The 21,554-nt window shown below is 41.4% G+C and overlaps 1 non-coding gene across 1 annotated transcript; it reads left to right on the top strand.

Annotated features, from left to right (window-relative positions):
* The first annotated feature begins 20,416 nt into the window (after positions 1 to 20,416).
* LOC120107699 lies at positions 20,417 to 20,522 on the top strand. The gene has a single exon (XR_005509376.1). It is a non-coding gene; the product is annotated as a small nucleolar RNA R71 (small nucleolar RNA).
* Positions 20,523 to 21,554: the final 1,032 nt, after the last annotated feature.

The raw sequence follows: 21,554 nt of genomic DNA, 5'->3' as shown, positions 1-21,554 counted from the left end.
CTTTGGATCGATCAAAATAGGTAGAGAACTTCATGATCTAGACAGAGCGGTGGACCTCCTCCTGAGAGGTAGGGAACGAGGGAGGTGGCAGTGCCTCAATGGGGATGGACTGAGGAGTCAGTAGGATTCCACTTTGGGGTTCATTAAGGAGGCTCCGTCTGTAGCCCGATTGGCGTAAGAGGCCATACCTCGACCTAAGTGAGAAGGTGAGGCCTCATGCGGCCTCTTAGGGAATGTCGACGAAACATCCTCCATTGCCGCCTTATACTTGGCAATGACTGTCGTTCTCACCAGATACTTGTCCACCATGTCTGCAAAGTCAAAAATGAAGTTAGAAAAGGTTACTAGCAATTTGAAGAATCGAAAAATGAAAGAACTTTTATTCTGAGGTTGAACAAGGTTTATCTCAGTATTGATCAAAATCTACTCGGCCAACAACTTCCGAATAGGAGGAGACTTGATGTTACACAAGGACTCCAAGATCTGCTACTTGGCGACGAAGAGAGTGGGGAGTTGGTTTAAAGTTTTATTGGGGGTGCCTCAGAAGGTGTTAAACCACCAATGCTACTTAGATAAAACAAAAAAGAAGCGGCCCTTTCAGCGATGCACTGAAGAAGGACTATCTTGGATTAGCCAAAATTCCTTCTAAGATGAGATGTACCACTAGCCTTGCTCCGTAGGGTATTCCCTGGGGATGTAATATGGATGCAATAGCTCATCAGTGGGCTATATACTGTACAGAGGAAGAAGAGACAAAAAACCAATGATAATCTGCCACATATTGGAAACCAACTAGGCAGGTACTAATTGGAAACTATTAAGAAAAAAGAACAACAAAAGGAGGAAGAGAAAGCCTCAACCCATCCTTTAAAGCATCCTCACGAAGGCTAACCTGAACTCTAGATGATAGGCATTAGCCCTCTCCTCACCCTAGGAAGCTTAAAGGAGAAGCCGGTCAAGACATAGTAATCTTTCTAGAATCAGTCTAAGTCATCTTGGTTCAAAATGCACTTCTCAGTGCTAAAATTGAAGGTCTCCGATCTGGCACTTCTAGAGCCATTAGAATATAGGGATGAAGTTGCCTGGGTCGATTGGCTGGTAGGAAGTTCACTTTCAGATGAAGCAACTGTAGGAGACCTTACAGATCTGATCCCAATCTTGAGAAGATAAATTGCCTCAAACCACAACACCTGAAGATTTTCTTTTACTGTTAGAGGCGTGGATCACTGGTTCTTTGATGGTGGAGGAGAACAAGAGCCAAGCAAAAATTGGCTCTTCTTCCTTATGGCCTAGGGTTCTTAGGGACGGTGGCTTACGTGTATGAGAGGAAGAGAAGAGAAGAGAATAGGATTTTCAGGAAGAAAGAAGTATCATCTGATTTCATTCCTTCCATACACAATATACGTGAGTGTATATATACATAGTTAATTATGACCCAAATCCAAAAAACTTTTCTAGGCTAAACCATGTGAGAAAGCACTCAACCCAAGCCTATGTACACCCATGACTTGCATGCTCTCTCTCCCTTTGAGCCTCAACCTAGCCCAATAATGGTCCCTCAAGACCCAAATACTTGGGTCTCAAGCAGATAGAAGACCAAATTCTGTCTCTACCTAAATCTGAAACAGATCAGGGGTCGACTCTTTAACAGCATGAGTCGACCTTTACTCTTCAGGGGTCGACTCATTAACAGCATGAGTTGACCCTTGCTCTTCAGGAGTCGACTCTTGAACAGCATGAGTCGACCCTTACACTGTTTCCACTGCAGTGTCTTGCATTTCTTGCTTTGGATGCACCACACTTATGCCCACAATCTCCACCTTGGTGCTCCAAAGCCTCTGCAAGCTCCACCTGGTTCGTCAACCCCATTAACCCCACACAAGAGAAAAAACTATCCCGTGGAAGAATCTTTGTAAGTGCATCCGACTGGTTCTTCTTTGTATGAACTTCACCAGCATCACTTCACCATCCTCCACTAACTCTCTGATCATGTAGTACTGATCGGTTATTTCAATTTCAAAAATAAACCACGCAATAGCACGTATCCTGTAGGATAGTGATTACGGGTGTCGGTCCACAGGGATTGAAAAATAAGTTATTTTTCTTTTAAAAATAAATCAAAAAGAAGGATTTGCTAACTTGATTTAACTAAATTAAACTATGAGTACGGATTGGAATTTATCAGAGTAAATAGATCTAGGATATGGAATCCAGCACATAGCATTGCATCAAGGATTGTGTTCTTAATTTTTGTCTTTTGGAGAGGCATGCAATTTTGGCTACAAGCCTTTTAAAATAAAAGCATAAAGAGTGTTAGGAAGATCCATCTTCGGTGTAGCATGAAGTGTCTACCTAAGTATGCTAATCTAGGATGCAGCACACTTCATCTTCCTAGGCATGGATCATCTTAGACTACTTTAGCAAACATGATTAGTAACTAGCATGCTCGAAATTTAAATATCATAAAGAAATATTTCATTGAAAATAAGAATTTAAACAAGCTCCAAAATAATAAAAAAGTAAGAACTACAATTACCCTGATACATTGCTAGGGCTTCATCCAGCCCTCGACTAGACGTTTAGCCGAGCATGGCTTCCGGACGACCTCCCATCTTCAAATGAAATTGATCACCTCCCATTATTCCCAAAATATCACAACTATTCTCTTCCCCCCCCTCTCTCTTCTTTTTTTATTTCTTTCTCTCGGCTTTCTTTTTCTTCTTCTTCACCGAAACAGAGTATCCTCTGTTTCTTTCCTCCACCGAGCTCCCTCCCCTTTCTTCCTGCCGATGGCTCCTTCATATAGACCCTCTCACCCGATGATGGATCCCTTGGGAGCGTGCCAGTGGGGATGCAAATCTGGGATACTCGATGGGAGGAGCCGCGGGATCAACGTGATGGCTAGCTCCGGATGCATCGCAGAAGAAGAAGCAGAGGACAGATCGCGGATGGATGGCTCAAATTCGGAAGAGGGGGACGGCTAGATGCTTGGGCTCATGCCTGATCTCATGGGATGCTGGAAGCGTTGATCATGGAGGAGATTTGGTTGCCGGATGGCTGGGACGATCGCTCCGGACGACTTCTTTCTTTGGACCGTGGAAGAAATGGATGCGGGATCGCCGGACGCCTAATGCGGAAGGATGGCTGACTCCGAGAGCGACTGGGACGCGATGCTGGGAGGAGCGGAAGGAGGTGGCCGGATCCATGGCGTGATACGCTGGGAGCATGCGGAGCTTGTCTCGGACGCCCGGAATGGCAGCTGTGCGGAGGCGGGGATGCAGGCGGATGAAGAGGCGGGGGATCTGGTCGCCGGTTGCACCGCGTGGAGGATTGGAGCGTCGGCTGGAACGGGCAGGGGGGCGCTCTGTGAGGCAGGATCACGGGAAGAATGGATAACGGGAGGAAGGAGATAAACAGTGAAAGAGTTTTATATATATATATATTTTTTATTATTATTACATTATTTCTCACTGTTCATGTGAACAGTGTTTTTACGGGACACTGTTCATATGAACAGTGAATAAGTGATTCTCCCCGAAATTATTTTTATTTATTTTATTATATTCATTATTTTCCCTTTTTTTGTTTTAAATTTATAAATTTTATATGAAGGTAGGTAAGGAATTGGTTGGGAATTGACTTTGGGTTTGAGGTGGGTCATGATGGTTGACTTGTCCTTAAGCCCATTGTCATTTAAATTTAATTCTTGCTAAGCTGCTTCAGATCGAACTCGACTAGACAAGACTAAAAATAGGACCGTGACCTAATAAAAAGGGTTAATCAAACCTCTGCCCCATACAAAATAAATTATAACTTTCGATCGAATCAGGACCAAAACCCATTTAATTATAACCTTAGCTTGACTACAATTCTATCAGGTTACCAAACTAGGTCAACACAATCTCCTCCTTATATGTTTTCCTGTAATTTTCATGAAAGATTGCAAACAAGAGAGGACAAGTTCAGAGTCTGATTTAAGAAAAGAATTATTTGCTTTTTACCATATTTTAAATTTATTTCAATGATCATTCAATTTCATGGTAAAATACGTATTTATCAGTTTAAGAACATTGATAAGTGCTATGGAAAGATAACTAAATTATAGATTATCAAGCACTTATCACACCCCCAAACCTATGTTTTGCTAGTCCTCGAGCAAAATAAAACTAGAAAAGAAGAATTCTAACTCACTTTCGCAGGCATCGCGGTTACATTTACCATATGTAACAAGGCTTTAAACCCCTAGGTTACCCTAGTGGACGAGTTGTAGTCTCGTGAGGATTTTCAGTGAAGATACCAACAAACTTCAGTAAATCATTTATTATTATTGTTATTCTTAATTTTTTTTTAGATCGATTGATCTATGAAGTGAAAATCGAATTCCAAATGCATACTAGTAAAGAATTTCAAAAACTCTCTCTTTTTTTTTATTAAAATCTAATTTAAGATACATAAATGATGAAAATTTCAAAGCACACACGGTTTTATTTACTAAATCAGCCCAAATTCTAGGTCAAGATGCAATTCAAGTTGAAGTCATTAAGTTTCCGTTAGGGAGTTGTAAGACTTATTTATACTGGAGTGCTCGGTGAAATCTGGACCGTACACAAGCTAAGGGTTCGGATCAACAAAATATTGCAAAGACTAGTAGTTTTCAAGGATTGGTCGAAAGGACGTGTTCACTGATTCAAAATCATTTTATCTGCAGGATTTCGAGAGTTGTGGATATTTACTTTAGTACCTCACGGGCTTTATCTGTAATATTCCAGTTTACTCGAATTTTTACAACGACGGCTTTCACACTATTGTCTTTTTCAAGGTCAATACAGAGTTTTTTTTTTGTTCCTTTATATATATATTGTGCACTTTTACTCTTGTGGTGATTTCTCCGTGTAACGAGCAATCAGTCGACAACTCTCACACCAGTTGGCATAAGGTGTCGGGCATCAAGACTCCCCTACGGACTTATGCTCGGAGTTCTCATCACAAGCCCACTTGACCTTTGACAATAGGTAGCCCTTTTCGATGTTCCTGACTAAATCCATTATTATTGATGATTTTTTTTTTTTTTGGGATTAGATAAGTATGATTCATCAGGGTCCAAGGTTGCTACTATACTATTAATATAATGTCGAGCCTAGACCTTAGAAGTGTCGGCCAGTGTGTAGTGAAATTCCGAAGTATTAATTAGCTTACAACTTCCTAAGAGAGACTTAATGAAAAGAACTTAAATTTGTATTACTTCCGACTAGTCATTAGGCTTTTTAGATTTTATATACCTTGTGTGTTTAGCATTCTCGCATTAATGTATAGAAATGAGGTTTTTTTTTTTTTTTAACAAAAACTTTTTTTTTTAATTTAAATTTTTTAATTATTATTATTATTTTATAAAAAATGAAAATGAACACATTTTTTTAAAAGATATTTTTATTTTTTTATTTTTTTATTTCTTTTGATAAACCTGACATTATGAAGTGAAAACGAATGCAAGAGATGCAAACAAAACAAAAAATGAAAAAAAATACTTAAAAATACCCCCAAACCTAAATCTAACATTGTCCTCAATGTTTAAAGAAATCTAAGAGAATTGGGTTGCCTCCCAACAAGCGCTAAGTTTATTGTCTTCAGCCAGACATGGTGCATCCTTAATTATTTTGATAAATAGGGTTCGTCAAATTAAGGAATTCGATCAATTGCCCATCGGTTACACAGTCCACATAAGGTTTTAACCTTTGACCATTGACTTTTAAAATATGTCCACCATTGAGGTGTTGGATCTCTACTGCACCATAAGGAAAAACCTTTTTCACTACGAATGGTCCATCCCACCTAGAGCGAAGTTTACCCGGGAAGAGTCGCAACTTGAATTGAACAGCCAAACCTTTTGACCAGGTTCGAAGGACTTACGGTTAATATTTTTATCATGAAAAGCCTTAGTCCTTGCTTTATAAATTTTAGCATTTTCATAAGCCTCATTGCGCAATTCTTCAAGTTCACTTAGTTGGAGTTTTCGGTGAGGACCAGCTATTGTCATATCTAAGTTAAACTTTTTGATAGCCCAGAAAGCTCTATGTTCAAGTTCTACCGGTAAGTGACAAGCTTTTCCAAAAACTAATCGATAGGGAGACATGCCAATAGGAGTTTTGTAGGCAGTACGATAGGCCCAGAGTGCATCATTTATCCTTTGAGACCAATCTTTCCTATCGGGACGTACCGTTTTCTCTAAGATGTGTTTTAACTCCCTATTGGACACCTCGACTTGTCCACTCGTTTGGGGATGATATGGGGTAGCAACTTTGGGGGTGATGTTATATTTGCGAGCCAAAGCCTCGAAAGACCGGTTGCAAAAATGAGATCCCCCATCACTGATGATGGCTCGGGGTGTGCCAAAACGACAAAAGATGTTTTCATGTAAAAATTTAATCACAACCTTGTGGTCATTAGTTTTAGTGGCGACAGCTTCTACCCATTTTGAAACATAATCAACCCCTACAAGAATATATTCGAAACCAAAGGATGGTGGGAAAGGGCCCATAAAGTCAATACCCCAGACATCAAATATTTCTACAATTAAAATAGGATTGAGAGGCATCATATCTCTACGGGAGATGGTACCCATCCGTTGGCACCGTTCACAAGTTTGGCAAAAGTTATGGGCATCTTTGAAAAGAGTGGGCCAATAAAATCCACTCTGTAAAACTTTTGCTGCAGTTTTTCTACCCCCAAAATGTCCCCCACAAGCTTGTGAATGGCAGAATGAAAGAATACTTTGAAATTCGCATTCGGGGACACATCGACGGATTACTTGATCGGAACAATACTTGAATAGATCGGGATCATCCCAATAATAGAACTTTACTTGTGAAAAGAATCGGTTCTTGTCTTGAGTTGACCAATCATCAGGAATTCGTCCTATGGCAAGGTAATTTACTATGTTTGCAAACCATGGCATTTTCATTCCTTGTACCCCAAATAATTGTTCATCCGGGAAAGCATCATGTAAGGGTGAGGTATTCTTAGAGGGTTCAAGAAGAATCCTAGATAAGTGGTCTGCTACGACATTTGCAGTTCCTTTCTTGTCACGAATTTCTAGATCAAATTCTTGTAGTAAAAGAATCCATCGAATCAGACGGGGTTTGGTGTCCTTCTTTGCAAGAAGGTGTCGAAGGGCAGCATGATCAGTGAATACGGTAACCTTGGATCCTAATAGGTAAGATCGAAATTTGTCTAGCGCGAATACTACAGCTAGCAATTCTTTCTCAGTGGTGGTGTAGTTCAATTGTGCATCTGAGAGTGCTTTACTAGCGTAGTAGATGACATGAGGTACCTTATCTAGCCGTTGCCCTAAAACTGCCCCAATGGCATAGTCGGATGCGTCACACATTAATTCAAATGGAAGGGTCCAATTAGGGGGCCGTATGATAGGTGCAGTGGTCAATTTCGAGCGAAGATTTTCAAATGCCTCCTCGCATGCTTTATCAAAGACAAAGGGAGTGTCCTTGGCCAGAAGATTGCACAAGGGTTTGGAAATCTTACTGAAATCCTGAATGAAGCGACGGTAGAAACCAGCATGGCCAAGGAATGATCGGATTTGTTTCACAGTTTTGGGTGGGGGGAGATTGGAAATAAGATCGACTTTGGCTTTATCTACTTCAATGCCCCTCTTGGACACGACGTGTCCTAAAACTATGCCTTCTTGAACCATGAAATGGCTCTTTTCCCAACTTAATACTAGGTTGGTCTCCTTACATCTTTTCAAAACTAAGGTCAAATTGTTCAGACAATCATCAAAAGATAGGCCAAAAACTGAGAAATCATCAATGAACACTTCTAGAAAGTTTTCCACCATATCTGAAAAAATGGCCATCATGCATCGTTGAAAAGTTGCGGGTGCATTGCATAATCCAAAAGGCATCCTCCTATATGCAAATGTCCCAAATGGGCAAGTAAAGGTGGCTTTCTCTTGATCGTCCGGGTAAACAGGTACTTGATTATATCCAGAATAACCATCTAAGAAGCAGTAGAAACCTTGACCAGCTAACCGTTTCAAAATTTGATCTATGAAAGGTAGAGGAAAATGGTCTTTCCTAGTCATTGAATTAAGTTTTCTGTAGTCAATGCATACGCGCCAACCCGTGGTTGTGCGTGTTTGTATCAATTCTCCTTCCGTATTTTCAACCACAGTGATACCTGATTTCTTGGGTACCACTTGTGTCGGACTCACCCACTTACTATCAGAAATTGGATAAATAATTCCGGCATCTAATAACTTCACCACTTCTTTCTTGACTACCTCCTTCATATTAGGATTGAGTCTTCTTTGCATTTCTCGGGTGGGCTTTGCATCATCTTCGAGATGAATTCGATGCATGCAAACATAGGGGTCAACTGTTGGGAACCCGCCCATGCCGCTGTTATTTCAAAAAATTCAGATGGCAGCGGAATCGGCATAAGCGGGATCGACGTTCATCGCATGAACGTTGTTTCATGAACCGTTCGTAGTTAGATAAGAATTAAAACTTTTAAAACCTTTTAGGAAGATCAGATCTTCACCTTGTGCGGGTAGATGATCACCGCAAACTGAAGTTCGTGGTTTTAGGATGAAGGTTCGTTTGAAGCCGTTCAAACGTCCGGCCTCTACGGGTATCCACACGAAGCAGAGGACCGATCAAAGCTTTCTTGTCTTCCCGGGGTGCTAGCTCCCTTGCAAAGACTTCTTTTGATGGCTGATTTCCTCTCTTTCAATCAACCCTTGATTGTGCTTGAGAGGAGGAAGAAGAAGGAGGGATCTTGAAGAAGAACCAAAGCCCTCACTGCAGCCTTTCTTTTCCCTGCGTTGGAAGGAGGAAAGGAGGAAAGGGAAGACGCCATGGACATCTTCTTTTCTTCTCCTTGCTGGCGGCTGAACCAAGGGGGAAGAGAGGGAGGGGGTGTCGGCTGCAAGGAGAGGAGGATTCACCTTAGGGCGTCAGCCCCTTCTTTCACCTCCTTTTAAAGCATCTAGGGCTCCTACAACTTAGGAGCCCTAGACTACTTTCCTAAGAGGGGGCGCCGGCCCCCTTTCTCCTCATGTCGCACCAACCAAGTGAAGAGGGGCTGATGCCCCTCTTACTTGGTTAACCTAATCCTCTTCCAAAGAGGATTAGGTGCCCTTTTCATGGTTTAGTCCTAATCTAATTAGGATTAACCAAATCATGAATCAATTGGGTTCTATGCTAGTCCTAATCCAATTAGAACTTGAATGAACCATGACTCAATTGAACTCTTCAATCCTAATCCAATTAGGAGTCATGTTGATTCATTAGATTAATAATTAATTAGACTTAAGGAATCCTAATCCAATTAGGATTTGTTTAATTCTAGTCCTAATCCAATTAGGACTCTAATTTGAATTCGGAGTCCTAATCTGATTAGGACTCTAGGAATCCTACTCCAAGTAGGAATCCAAACTTAATTCAAAATTCCTAATCTAATTAGGATTATAGGAATCCTACTCCAACTAGGAATCCCAGTCCTACTCCAAATAGGATTTTCAGTCCAAGTAGGATTCCCAGTCCTAATCCAATTAGGACTCTAGGAATCCTACTCCAAATAGGACTCTTGTTTTAGGTCTAATTAATTACTTCCCTTTGTTCCTTCTTCAACTTCTTATCAATCGAATTGATTACTTGTGATTCATAATCACTTTTCAACCATTGGATCGGTCAATACTTCTAGTGTGTGTGACCCCATAGGTTCTACTCTGACTGGTAGTGAGATATATTGTGATCTCTATCACAATATCATTGAAAACTCCTTTCAATGGGTTGGAACGGTTCCAGCTCAACTCATTAGGGTTTTATCGATCATCAAGATAATCCCTATGAGTCCCACCATCCACCAGTGACACCTAGCAGCATGTAGTGGCTACCCAGTAGAATAGAATGATGAACCTCTAGGTGCAGTTGTCATGTGATACAGTCCTACTATCGTGGATCCCCACAGGACGGAGGTCATGGATAACTCGTCAAACCCCTTCGTCTGTCATATGTCAAGATTCATTCGACTCGAGTTCGATAGTGGAAAACTCTTTCTCCACTTTACATTACTGCCCTGGCCAAGGTCTTAGAACTCAGTCTAACAAATCACATAGGATCACTCCTCTTCTATCGAGGTCGATAGATTCCTTGTAGGTGCATACCCTACTCCTACAGTGAACTTACTGCAGCCAATCTACACTGCATGGACCCATATGGCTAGAGACCATGTATGTGTGCAGTCAAACTACAATAACCTCACTGTGAGTAGCCGAAGCCCCGCAGGTCAAAGGACCAGTCACACTACTGCAACATCAAGCAAGTCACTGACGAGTGGATAGACATCCAAGTGACTTCTTGTCTTGGTCACGCTCAGTACCCTTGTTCTCTAACAAGCACCTGCACTATCACTTCAGTGTCCCTACACTGTGGACTCAAGTCTCGTCCATCCAGAAGGAAAGTGATCTGTGCACTGATCGGATCAATCACCGTCCCCGTGATGATCCATTGATCAGGAGCATTTAGAAATTAATCACCAATGATACATGGCTCAAATTCTCAACTCTTGAGAATATGCATCATCATCTTATTAATTTCTTGGACGATTCATAGACACATAAATAATATGAATGAAAAGATGCCTTTTATTTATTCAATAATAAATAGTCAAGTACAAAATTATGTCCCTAGAATTAACAATGTGTCAGCCAGATTGGCTTCTAGGGCATACATCTAACAATCTCCCACTTGCACTAAAGCCAATCAGCCATAAACCTAAGCCCCATCTTCTCAAGATGCGTTTTAGTTTTCTGCCGACTTAGCTGCTTAGTGAATGGGTCCGCCACATTTTCTGTGGAGTCTACTCTCTGATCCTCTACTTATTTTCTTTCGAGGTAGTCGCTTATTAGGTTAAACTGCCGCTCTATGTGCTTCGATTTCTGGTGAGACCTTTGACTCCTTAGCTAGTGCTATGGTGCCTTTGTTATCGCAGTAGAGTGTTATGACATCTGATGACATTACACCTAACTATGCAATGAACCTTTTAAACTAAAAGATTTCCAATGCACCCTTAGAGACGGCTTAACATTCAGCTTCTAAGGTAGAATCTATAATGATCGGTTGTTTGGAACTCTTCCAATTTACTGAACCACCATTGCACATATTCTGATGTAGACTTTCTATCATCAATATGTGTGCATCCTTCTACCTTCAACTCTGATCTTCTCCCAAAGACCAAGAACAAGTCCTTAGTTCTCCTCAAGTACTTAAGACTGTTCTTTACAGCTATCCAGTGCTTTTTGCCTGGATTTGATTGACATATGCTCGTGACATTCACAGCATGTTTTATATCAAGTCATGTACACAGCATGGCATACATGAGGCTCCCTATTGCTGATGCATAGGGGATCTTGCTCATGCGTTGAATCTCTTCAGATGTGTTGGGTCACATCTTCTTGGAGAGATTAATTCCATGCCTTAGGGGTAAGAGACCCCTTTTAGAGTTTTCCATGCTGAACCTTTTCAGCACTTCCTCTATGTACATCTTCTGTGATAGGCCAAGCATCCTTTTAGATCTATCTCAAAATATAGGATGCTTTCCCAAGGTCTTTCATGGAGAACCTTTTTGACAACCAGACCTTGACCGAGGTTAGCATGGGAATATCATTCCCTATCAGGAGGATGTCATCCACGTACAGTACGAGAAATACGATAGCGCTCCCACTAACCCTTTTGTAAACACACGGTTCCTCTTCGTTTTTGATGAAATCAAACATTTTGATTGCGTCATTGAAACGAGTGTTCCAACTCCGAGATGCTTGCTTTAGTCCACAGATGGACCTTTGCAGCTTGTAGACCTTGTGATCTTCATCACTGGAAGTGAAACCCAAAGGCTGTTCCATATAGATGTCTTCATCAAGATATCCATTCAGGAAAGCTGTTTTCACATCCATCTGCCAGATTTCATAATCATGAAATGCTGCAATGGCAAGCAATGTTCGGATGGATTTCAGCATGGCTACAGGTGAAAAGGTCTCCTGATAGTCAATGCGCTCGCGCTGACTATACCCTTTCGCTACAAGCCTTGCCTTATAGGTCTCTACCTCTCCATCCGAACCTATCTTCCTTTTGTAGATCCATTTGCATCCAATAGGTACAATACCTTCTGGTGGATCTACTAAGGTCCAGACTTGGTTGGAATGCATGGAGTCTAACTCCAATTATTTTTCGGAATCGATATCAGATATCGCCTCGTCGTAGGTTTTGGGATCCTGCGTGTGATCCCTATCTCCCACTAGGAACATTTTTTCGGTATCCTCTTCTAGTATGCCTAAGTATCTATCGGGAGGATGGGAGACCCTACTTGATCTGCGAGGTAGTTGAGGGACATCGTGTACTGGCTCTGTATGAATGGGTTCGATAGGATCCATGACTCGTTGCTTTTCAGAGACTTTCTCTTCAAGCTCAATTTTCCTCCCACTGCCTCTATCAAGGATAAACTGGTTTTTCCAAGAAGATGGCGTGACGGCTCACAAACACATTGTGATCCTCTGAGACGTAAAAATTGTATCCTAATGACTCTTTAGGATATCCTATAACACGAGCACTTATGGTCCTAGCCTCTAACTTGTCTGCCTGTAGTCTCTTGACGTGGGCCGGACATCCTCAAATCTTGGTTTCTTGCCATGTCATATCTCATATGGTGCGGTAGGAATGGACTTTAGAGGGAACTCTATTCAACAAGTAAATAGCTGAAAATAGGGCATCTATCTAAAGAAACAAGGGTAAATCAGTGAAGCTCATCATGGACTGGACCATATCTATAGAGTCCGATTCCTCCTCTCTGACACTCCATTGAGCTGAGGTGTATCAGGAGGAGTCCATTATGAAACTATACCATTCTCCTTGAGATAATCACGAAACTCTCCATTAAGGTATTCACTTCCTCGATCTGATCGAAGAACCTTAATGAGTTTTGTGCTTATTTTCTACTTCATATCTAAGCTTTTTGAATCTTTCAAAAGTTTCATATTTGTGTCTCATACACAAATCCATACCGTGAGTAATCATCGGTAAAATGAAGTAAAAATTACAACCCCTAGCCTGCACATCGAATGGGCCATACACATCAGTGTGTACTAGGGTAAGTATTTCAGTGGACCTCCCTGTGTCCTACAAAGGATAATTTGGCCATCTTTCCTTGAAGGCAGAATTCACAAATCAAATATGACTCGAAAGTTAATGAGCCCAAAAGCTCATGTTTCTCCAATTTATTTATTCTGTCTTCTCCTATATGGCCAAGCCTGAGGTGCCACAAATACTTTAGATTTATCTCATTTTTGGATCTATTAGATCCTATGGTATTCACTGTTTGCTCAGATATATTCACAGATACATCCATATGTATGTGACAGAGACCATGTTGAATCAATTTATTTTTCAAATAAAAATCTTTCTGTGCTAAATAAAATACAGAAATCAAATTTCTGCTAGCAATAGGTAACAGTCCCTAAGTATCCTGAGCATTTCTGACATACCTTCTGAAGGTCTGTCACCCTTCATGTTCTTTATGCTTCCCATGTATGTAGAACAGTTCCTCTTTCAATGGCCATCCATAATGCAATGGAAACACTTTTTCTTGCAATTGGCCTTTTTCTTGGAACTTCCTTACTTGGTGTTTTCTTAGTCTTCTGCTTCTTCGCAGGCTTCTTCTTCTTTCAGGTAGACTCTCTCTTGGAAGTAGAAACCAACTCGACAGCAAAAACGATGCCCCTTGAACTTCTTCAAGGTCCCTAAGGTAGTTACCAGTTTATTTAACAATTCTATTTTAGTGCATACAACCTTGTTCATATGGTAGTTTACTATAAACTATTCATATGAAGCTGGAAGGGATTGCGGGATCAAATCTGTTTGCAATTCCTTGTGCATGGTCATGCCAAGCTTCTCAAGCTTCTCTAAGTCCTTTATCATGGTCAAACCATGATCATGGACAGACTGCCCATCGTGCATCTTGGCTTTGAAGAGCCTCTTGGACACTTCAAACCGAGCTGCGTGACTCTGATCACCATACAACTCTTGCAGGTGATTTAATATGTCCCTGGCAGTCTTTATGTTCTCATGCTGGCATTGTAATGCATTGGACATGGATGCCATTGTGCAGCACCTAACTTTATTGTCATCGTTCGTCCACTTAACAAGCGTCTTACGCTGATCTGTGATCGGACGAATTGGTAACATGCGGATTCCATGGTCTAGCATATACCCGAATTTCTCACAATTCAAAACTAAGTTTGAAATTTGCTGAGCCAATCTTTATAATTGGGTTTGGTCAAACGGTTGTTCTATAGGATATGAGTTAAGAGTCTAGAAGCTAATTTTATAATCCTCAGAGAGTAAAGATTCTAGTTAGACTTTTGTACTTGATCCTGATCTGTTCTAAGGTCTTTTAGAACAAATGTAACTCCCACTATTTTCTCGAATTTCTCACACTCCCCTGGTAGGAAAACGGAAATCCCACACGACTAAGGTTTCTAGTGGCTACTGCGGTCCCATTGATTTACATGCCACCTCACCTAACAGTTATTGGTGATACATAGATTGATGAATGTACAACTCTTGTACAATGCTTCTCAAGCATGTTGCAGTGTAACTTGGTCTCTAAGCCATTAAAACCTCACCTAACAGTTATTGGTCCCATTTCTTAGTTAAGTCAGACCCACCGTATAACCGTAGGAATAAAGTCGTCATTGGGTCCTCACCTAACAGTTATTGGTGCCCAACCCCACCTTTATCCTACAACATCTCATGTCTATAGAGAGGTCCAGCCCCCCGATGCAACTTGACCACTGTATCCAGCCGAGACAAATCAACATCAGAAAGGCCTTAGCAGCTCTACTACAGTGGAAGACCTATTGACTTAATATTGGTTAATCAGGTCTTAGTGTTTGCAACTTGAGCTCTTCATAAGAGGTAATCGAACAATTGGCCAGGTAAGCAGGTGGGAGGCTCCCCTTACTCAGAGAGTAAGGTCCTAATTAAGTAACCACCTTTCATGCTTTCCTAGACACCAATTAGATCAATTAATCTAATATGACTTGCTCATGTCGGTTCACTCTCGACTTGATTGAGGAGGTTTTAATTTAGGTCTCAATTGGGTTTGCTACATCACATGTAAACCTATCTACTCGACTCTCATTCACATCACATGCAAACGGCACATCGCAGGCAGTTATAATCGCAGCAATAATTAAAGCTAAACTTTAAATAGGTGATGATCATGGATTCTAGTTAGGTCGTATTACATGCACATGCACGTCAATCGATCAACTGGTCTTCAACTCTTGAATTGGTTCCAAGCCTCCTTGATTCGATCCTTGACCAACTCTTGATCCAATCGCCATCAACCGCTTAGACCCCTGCTCATCTCATGCATCATCTTCGACTTGATCGTTGACGTACATCACATCACAGAAATACAACCAGATATAAAATAAAAATAAAAATAAATTACATCTCCTTTTAGGAGGCACGCAGGCCTCTCAAAATATCAAATAAGATGCATGCAAGCATCTGAAAAATTACATGACATCGCAGATCACATCGCAGGTCATTACATTTGATACCAAAAGGGTTTGAATCCTATGATCATCACCATATGCAACAATTATAATTTTCAGATCTGAAAACTAACTGATTATATCATGACATAGGTTGCTGATCATGCTAATCATGATTCTAAACTTTGTAATCCCATTAACAATGCAATTAGAATCATCTTTTTATCACATAAAAATCAGCATGCAAAAATCAGCACCCCTGAAAAATCTGCATGCAGAAATTTTCAGCATGCATGATCATTCAATTTCAGATCTAATAAGCCTTTAGATAATTAATTCTTACCTTAATCTACGAAGCCTAGGCTCTGATACCACTGTTGGGAACCCGCCCATGCCGCTGTTATTTCAAAAATTCAGATGGCAGCGGAATCGGCATAAGCGGGATCGACGTTCATCGCATGAACGTTGTTTCATGAACCGTTCGTAGTTAGATAAGAATTAAAACTTTTAAAACCTTTTAGGAAGATCAGATCTTCACCTTGTGCGGGTAGATGATCACCGCAAACTGAAGTTCGTGGTTTTAGGATGAAGGTTCGTTTGAAGCCGTTCAAACGTCCGGCCTCTACGGGTATCCACACGAAGCAGAGGACCGATCAAAGCTTTCTTGTCTTCCCGGGGTGCTAGCTCCCTTGCAAAGACTTCTTTTGATGGCTGATTTCCTCTCTTTCAATCAACCCTTGATTGTGCTTGAGAGGAGGAAGAAGAAGGAGGGATCTTGAAGAAGAACCAAAGCCCTCACTGCAGCCTTTCTTTTCCCTGCGTTGGAAGGAGGAAAGGAGGAAAGGGAAGACGCCATGGACATCTTCTTTTCTTCTCCTTGCTGGCGGCTGAACCAAGGGGGAAGAGAGGGAGGGGGTGTCGGCTGCAAGGAGAGGAGGATTCACCTTAGGGCGTCAGCCCCTTCTTTCACCTCCTTTTAAAGCATCTAGGGCTCCTACAACTTAGGAGCCCTAGACTACTTTCCTAAGAGGGGGCGCCGGCCCCCTTTCTCCTCATGTCGCACCAACCAAGTGAAGAGGGGCTGATGCCCCTCTTACTTGGTTAACCTAATCCTCTTCCAAAGAGGATTAGGTGCCCTTTTCATGGTTTAGTCCTAATCTAATTAGGATTAACCAAATCATGAATCAATCGGGTTCTATGCTAGTCCTAATCCAATTAGAACTTGAATGAACCATGACTCAATTGAACTCTTCAATCCTAATCCAATTAGGAGTCATGTTGATTCATTAGATTAATAATTAATTAGACTTAAGGAATCCTAATCCAATTAGGATTTGTTTAATTCTAGTCCTAATCTAATTAGGACTCTAATTTGAATTCGGAGTCCTAATCTGATTAGGACTCTAGGAATCCTACTCCAAGTAGGAATCCAAACTTAATTCAAAATTCCTAATCTAATTAGGATTATAGGAATCCTACTCCAACTAGGAATCCCAGTCCTACTCCAAATAGGATTTTCAGTCCAAGTAGGATTCCCAGTCCTAATCCAATTAGGACTCTACGAATCCTACTCCAAATAGGACTCTTGTTTTAGGTCCAATTAATTACTTCCCTTTGTTCCTTCTTCAACTTCTTATCAATCGAATTGATTACTTGTGATTCATAATCACTTTTCAACCATCGGATCGGTCAATACTTCTAGTGTGTGTGACCCCATAGGTTCTACTCTGACTGGTAGTGAGATATATTGTGATCTCTATCACAATATCATTGAAAACTCCTTTCAATGGGTTGGAACGGTTCCAGCTCAACTCATTAGGGTTTTATCGATCATCAAGATAATCCCTATGAGTCCCACCATCCACCAGTGACACCTAGCAGCATGTAGTGGCTACCCAGTAGAATAGAATGATGAACCTCTAGGTGCAGTTGTCATGTGATACAGTCCTACTATCGTGGATCCCCACAGGACGGAGGTCATGGATAACTCGTCAAACCCCTTCGTCTGTCATATGTCAAGATTCATTCGACTCGAGTTCGATAGTGGAAAACTCTTTCTCCACTTTACATTACTGCCCTGGCCAAGGTCTTAGAACTCAGTCTAACAAATCACATAGGATCACTCCTCTTCTATCGAGGTCGATAGATTCCTTGTAGGTGCATACCCTACTCCTACAGTGAACTTACTGCAGCCAATCTACACTGCATGGACCCATATGGCTAGAGACCATGTATGTGTGCAGACAAACTACAATAACCTCACTATGAGTAGCCGAAGCCCCGCAGGTCAAAGGACCAGTCACACTACTGCAACATCAAGCAAGTCACTGACGAGTGGATAGACATCCAAGTGACTTCTTGTCTTGGTCACGCTCAGTACCCTTGTTCTCTAACAAGCACCTGCACTATCACTTCAGTGTCCCTACACTGTAGACTCAAGTCTCGTCCATCCAGAAGGAAAGTGATCTGTGCACTGATCGGATCAATCACCGTCCCCGTGATGATCCATTGATCAGGAGCATTTAGAAATTAATCACCAATGATACATGGCTCAAATTCTCAACTCTTGAGAATATGCATCATCATCTTATTAATTTCTTGGACGATTCATAGACACATAAATAATATGAATGAAAAGATGCCTTTTATTTATTCAATAATAAATAGTCAAGTACAAAATTATGTCCCTAGAATTAACAATGTGTCAGCCAGATTGGCTTCTAGGGCATACATCTAACATCAACCCCTTTCAAATCGGCTACAGACCATCCTATGGCATGTTTATTCTCTTCTAGCACCCTTAAAAGTTTAACTTCCTATTCCATAGATAAGTTGGCCGCGATGATTACAGGGAGTGTATCTTCTGGTCCTAGAAAAGCATACTTAAGAGTTGTCGAAAGTGGCTTCAACTCGAGTTTAGGTGGAGAATCAATGGAAGGACAAAGTGGTGCGCTAGCAATGGGGGGAAGAGGTTCAGGTCGGATCTTCCAAGGAAGGGAACTCATGGGAGATTGATTGTCGAGTAAGATGTTGACTTCTTCTATGGCCTTGTCTAAGTCAAAGTTGTCAATGTCAAAATGGGCCAAGCATGCCTCTAGGGGGTCATCTGCTAAGATATAGGGAAGGGCTTCCTCTACAAGATCATCCATTTCATCAATTAGGCAACACCCGTCTTCCCTCACATGTTGGTCAGCGGCATGAAACACATTCAACTTAATTTTCATGTTTCCAAATGATATATCCATTGCCCCAGTTCTACAGTTGATACATGCATTGGCTGTAGCTAAAAAGGGACGACCAAGAATCACAGGGATTTGTTTTTTAAGGTTGGGCACATGTTCCATGTCAAGGACGATAAAATCTACTGAAAAATAGAATTTGTCTACCTTGATAGGAACATCTGCAATCATCCTCCTTGGCATCTTCACCGATCGATCAGCCAATTGTAAAGATACCGAGGTAGGTTTCAATTCACCCAACCCAAATTTTTCATAGACTGAATAGGGTAGAAGATTCACACTTGCCCCTAGATCTAAAAGTGCTCGATCAATGAAGTTATCTCCTATGACACAGGAAATAGTGGGAGCACCAGGATCTTTGAATTTTGGAGGGGTGTTGTGTTGGAGAATGGAACTTACCTGCTCAGTTAGGAGGACCTTTTTAGGCACATGTGTCCTAGATTTCCGCTTTTGGGTGCAAAGGTCTTTGAGAAATTTGGCATAGGAGGGAACTTGTTTGATGGCATCAAGGAGTGGGAGGTTGATTTTAACTTGTTTGAAGACCTCCATCATCTCTTCTAATGAAGTTCCCTTCTTGCCAACGGGAGAGGGTGCATTAAGTGCTTCAGAAAATGGAGCCTTTGGAATGTGGGTTGTGGCAGATGGTGGACTAGCTGAAGAAGGTTTTGGGTTTTCATGTGATACATTCTTCTCTTCTTCTTCTCCTTCCTTATTGTTACCCTCCCCAACCTTATTATCTATTATACGTCCACTCCTTAGGGTAGTCAAAGCATTAGCTTGCTCATGATTTAGTCGAGTTTCTTGAGCCACGTATTGTCCCCTAGGATTACTCATTGGTTGACTTGGAAGCTTACCTTCCTCTCGCTTGTTTAATGCATTAGCTAGTTGACCCATTTGGAATTCTAGCTTAGCAATTGATTGCGTGTGAGAGTGCAATAGTTGTGTGTTTGCCTCCAAACCTTGAAGGGCAGTCAACACCTTCTCCTCAAAGGCTGTATTTCTTTGGGTTGGAGGAGGAGGATGCTGAAATTGAGTTGAGGGACGGTAGAGATGAAAATTCTGAGGGTTTTGAAAATTTTGGGAGAAGGGTTGGGAGGTATTAGAAGCTTGCTGCCTCCAAGAAAAATTTGGATGATTCCGCCATCCCGAATTATATGTATTGAAAAATGGATCATTACCCGGTCTGGGCTGTGTTTGGGCAGCATTGATGTGTTCTTGCACGAGTTCGGGATATTGGGGTGCTGAGGGGCACTCATGAATAGGATGCGATGGGCTAGAACAGATAGCACATACTTGTGCTTGGGAAGAGCTAACGACATGTCCTCCTATCATTAGTTGGTCAATCTTATGGGACAATGCATCTACCTTGCTAGACAGGTCCATAGAATGACTTATTTCACAAATGGCCCCTTTTCTTTGAAAATTCGGGGATGCTTGACGAGAACATGAAGCATGGTGGAGGGAGTTTTCATTAAGATTTTCAAATAGTTGCCATGCTTCATGCTCATTTCGAAGCATGAAAGTCCCCCCGCATGCAGCATCGATCATCTGACGGTTTCGTTCCGTCAAACCGTCATAGAAACATTGCACTAGCTGCCACTTAGGTATTTGATGATGAGGGCATTTACGGATTAGGTCCCGAAATCTCTCCCAAGTTTCATTAAATTCTTCTCCCTCGGTTTGGGAGAAGCTTGTAATGGCACGTCTAAACTGGTTCGTTCTTCCTATAGGAAAGTATTTTTTAAGAAATTCTTGTTGCATTTGATCCCAAGAACGAATTGAGTTAGCTTCTAAAGAATTCAGCCATTGTTTGGCTCTATCTTTAAGGAAGAAGGGGAATAACCTAAGTTTCAGGGCATCATCAATGAAGTTCTGAATCTTGACAGTAGTGCAAATCTCAAGAAATTCATCTAAATGTTTGTATGGGTCTTCGTTGGTGAGCCCATAAAAAGATGGGAGCATTTGGATCACACTAGACTTTATTTCATATTGTACAGCTGCTACCTCAGGTAATCGAATGCAAGATGGGGAAGTGTAAATAGTGGAAGTAAAGTACTCCCTCAGGAGTTTGGGTTGTTCTTCAGCCATCTTAAGAGGTGGGGATGATCCTAATGTTTTGATCTTAGCTCGAATGTTCCTAAGGGTTCGTTCTATTTCAGGGTCAAAAGGTAATAGGTTTCGTACTCTAGAACGACTACCGTGTATACACTAGTACTCGATCAATCAAGCATGCAATAAAAGAGAAAAGCATATCAATTCTAGTCTTTGTCCTAAAATCACTAGACAGCTCCTAACTGCTTTGAAGAGGGCACCTAAGCCTCCAATCCGGTCTAATGAACCGAGTTGACCAGGTAAGCTCCCAGGTAAGTGGAGGGGTCACGATGCGTTCGCAAAGGTCCCACTTAAAACCCACTTGCCTCGAACAGATGAACTGTCTCCCTTATAAGGACAAAGCTTGCCTAGACATCAACTAAGCCACAGAGCGAAATTGGTGCAACTTTCGGTGATCTTCGTCCTATTGAGCTCGAATGTCCCTAGGGGCCAATATCTAATTGATTTTAATTAAAGTGACACTATGTGAGATTGAGTTCACCTAAATTGGGCAAGAGTCCGGTGATGAAATCCGGCTCTTATCTTGTTGGGGTGATTGCCCTTACTAAGTGCAAATTAATTGGTGTATGTGTATCAGGCATGCATTCACACTTTTGCTGAAATTAAAATCAAACAATCACCACAAAATTTCA

Source organism: Phoenix dactylifera, unplaced genomic scaffold, assembly GCF_009389715.1.
Source record: "Phoenix dactylifera cultivar Barhee BC4 unplaced genomic scaffold, palm_55x_up_171113_PBpolish2nd_filt_p 000967F, whole genome shotgun sequence".
NCBI lineage: Eukaryota > Viridiplantae > Streptophyta > Magnoliopsida > Arecales > Arecaceae > Phoenix > Phoenix dactylifera.
Note: the sequence above shows the minus strand (reverse complement) of the source record. Positions and strands in the feature narration are given on the sequence as shown.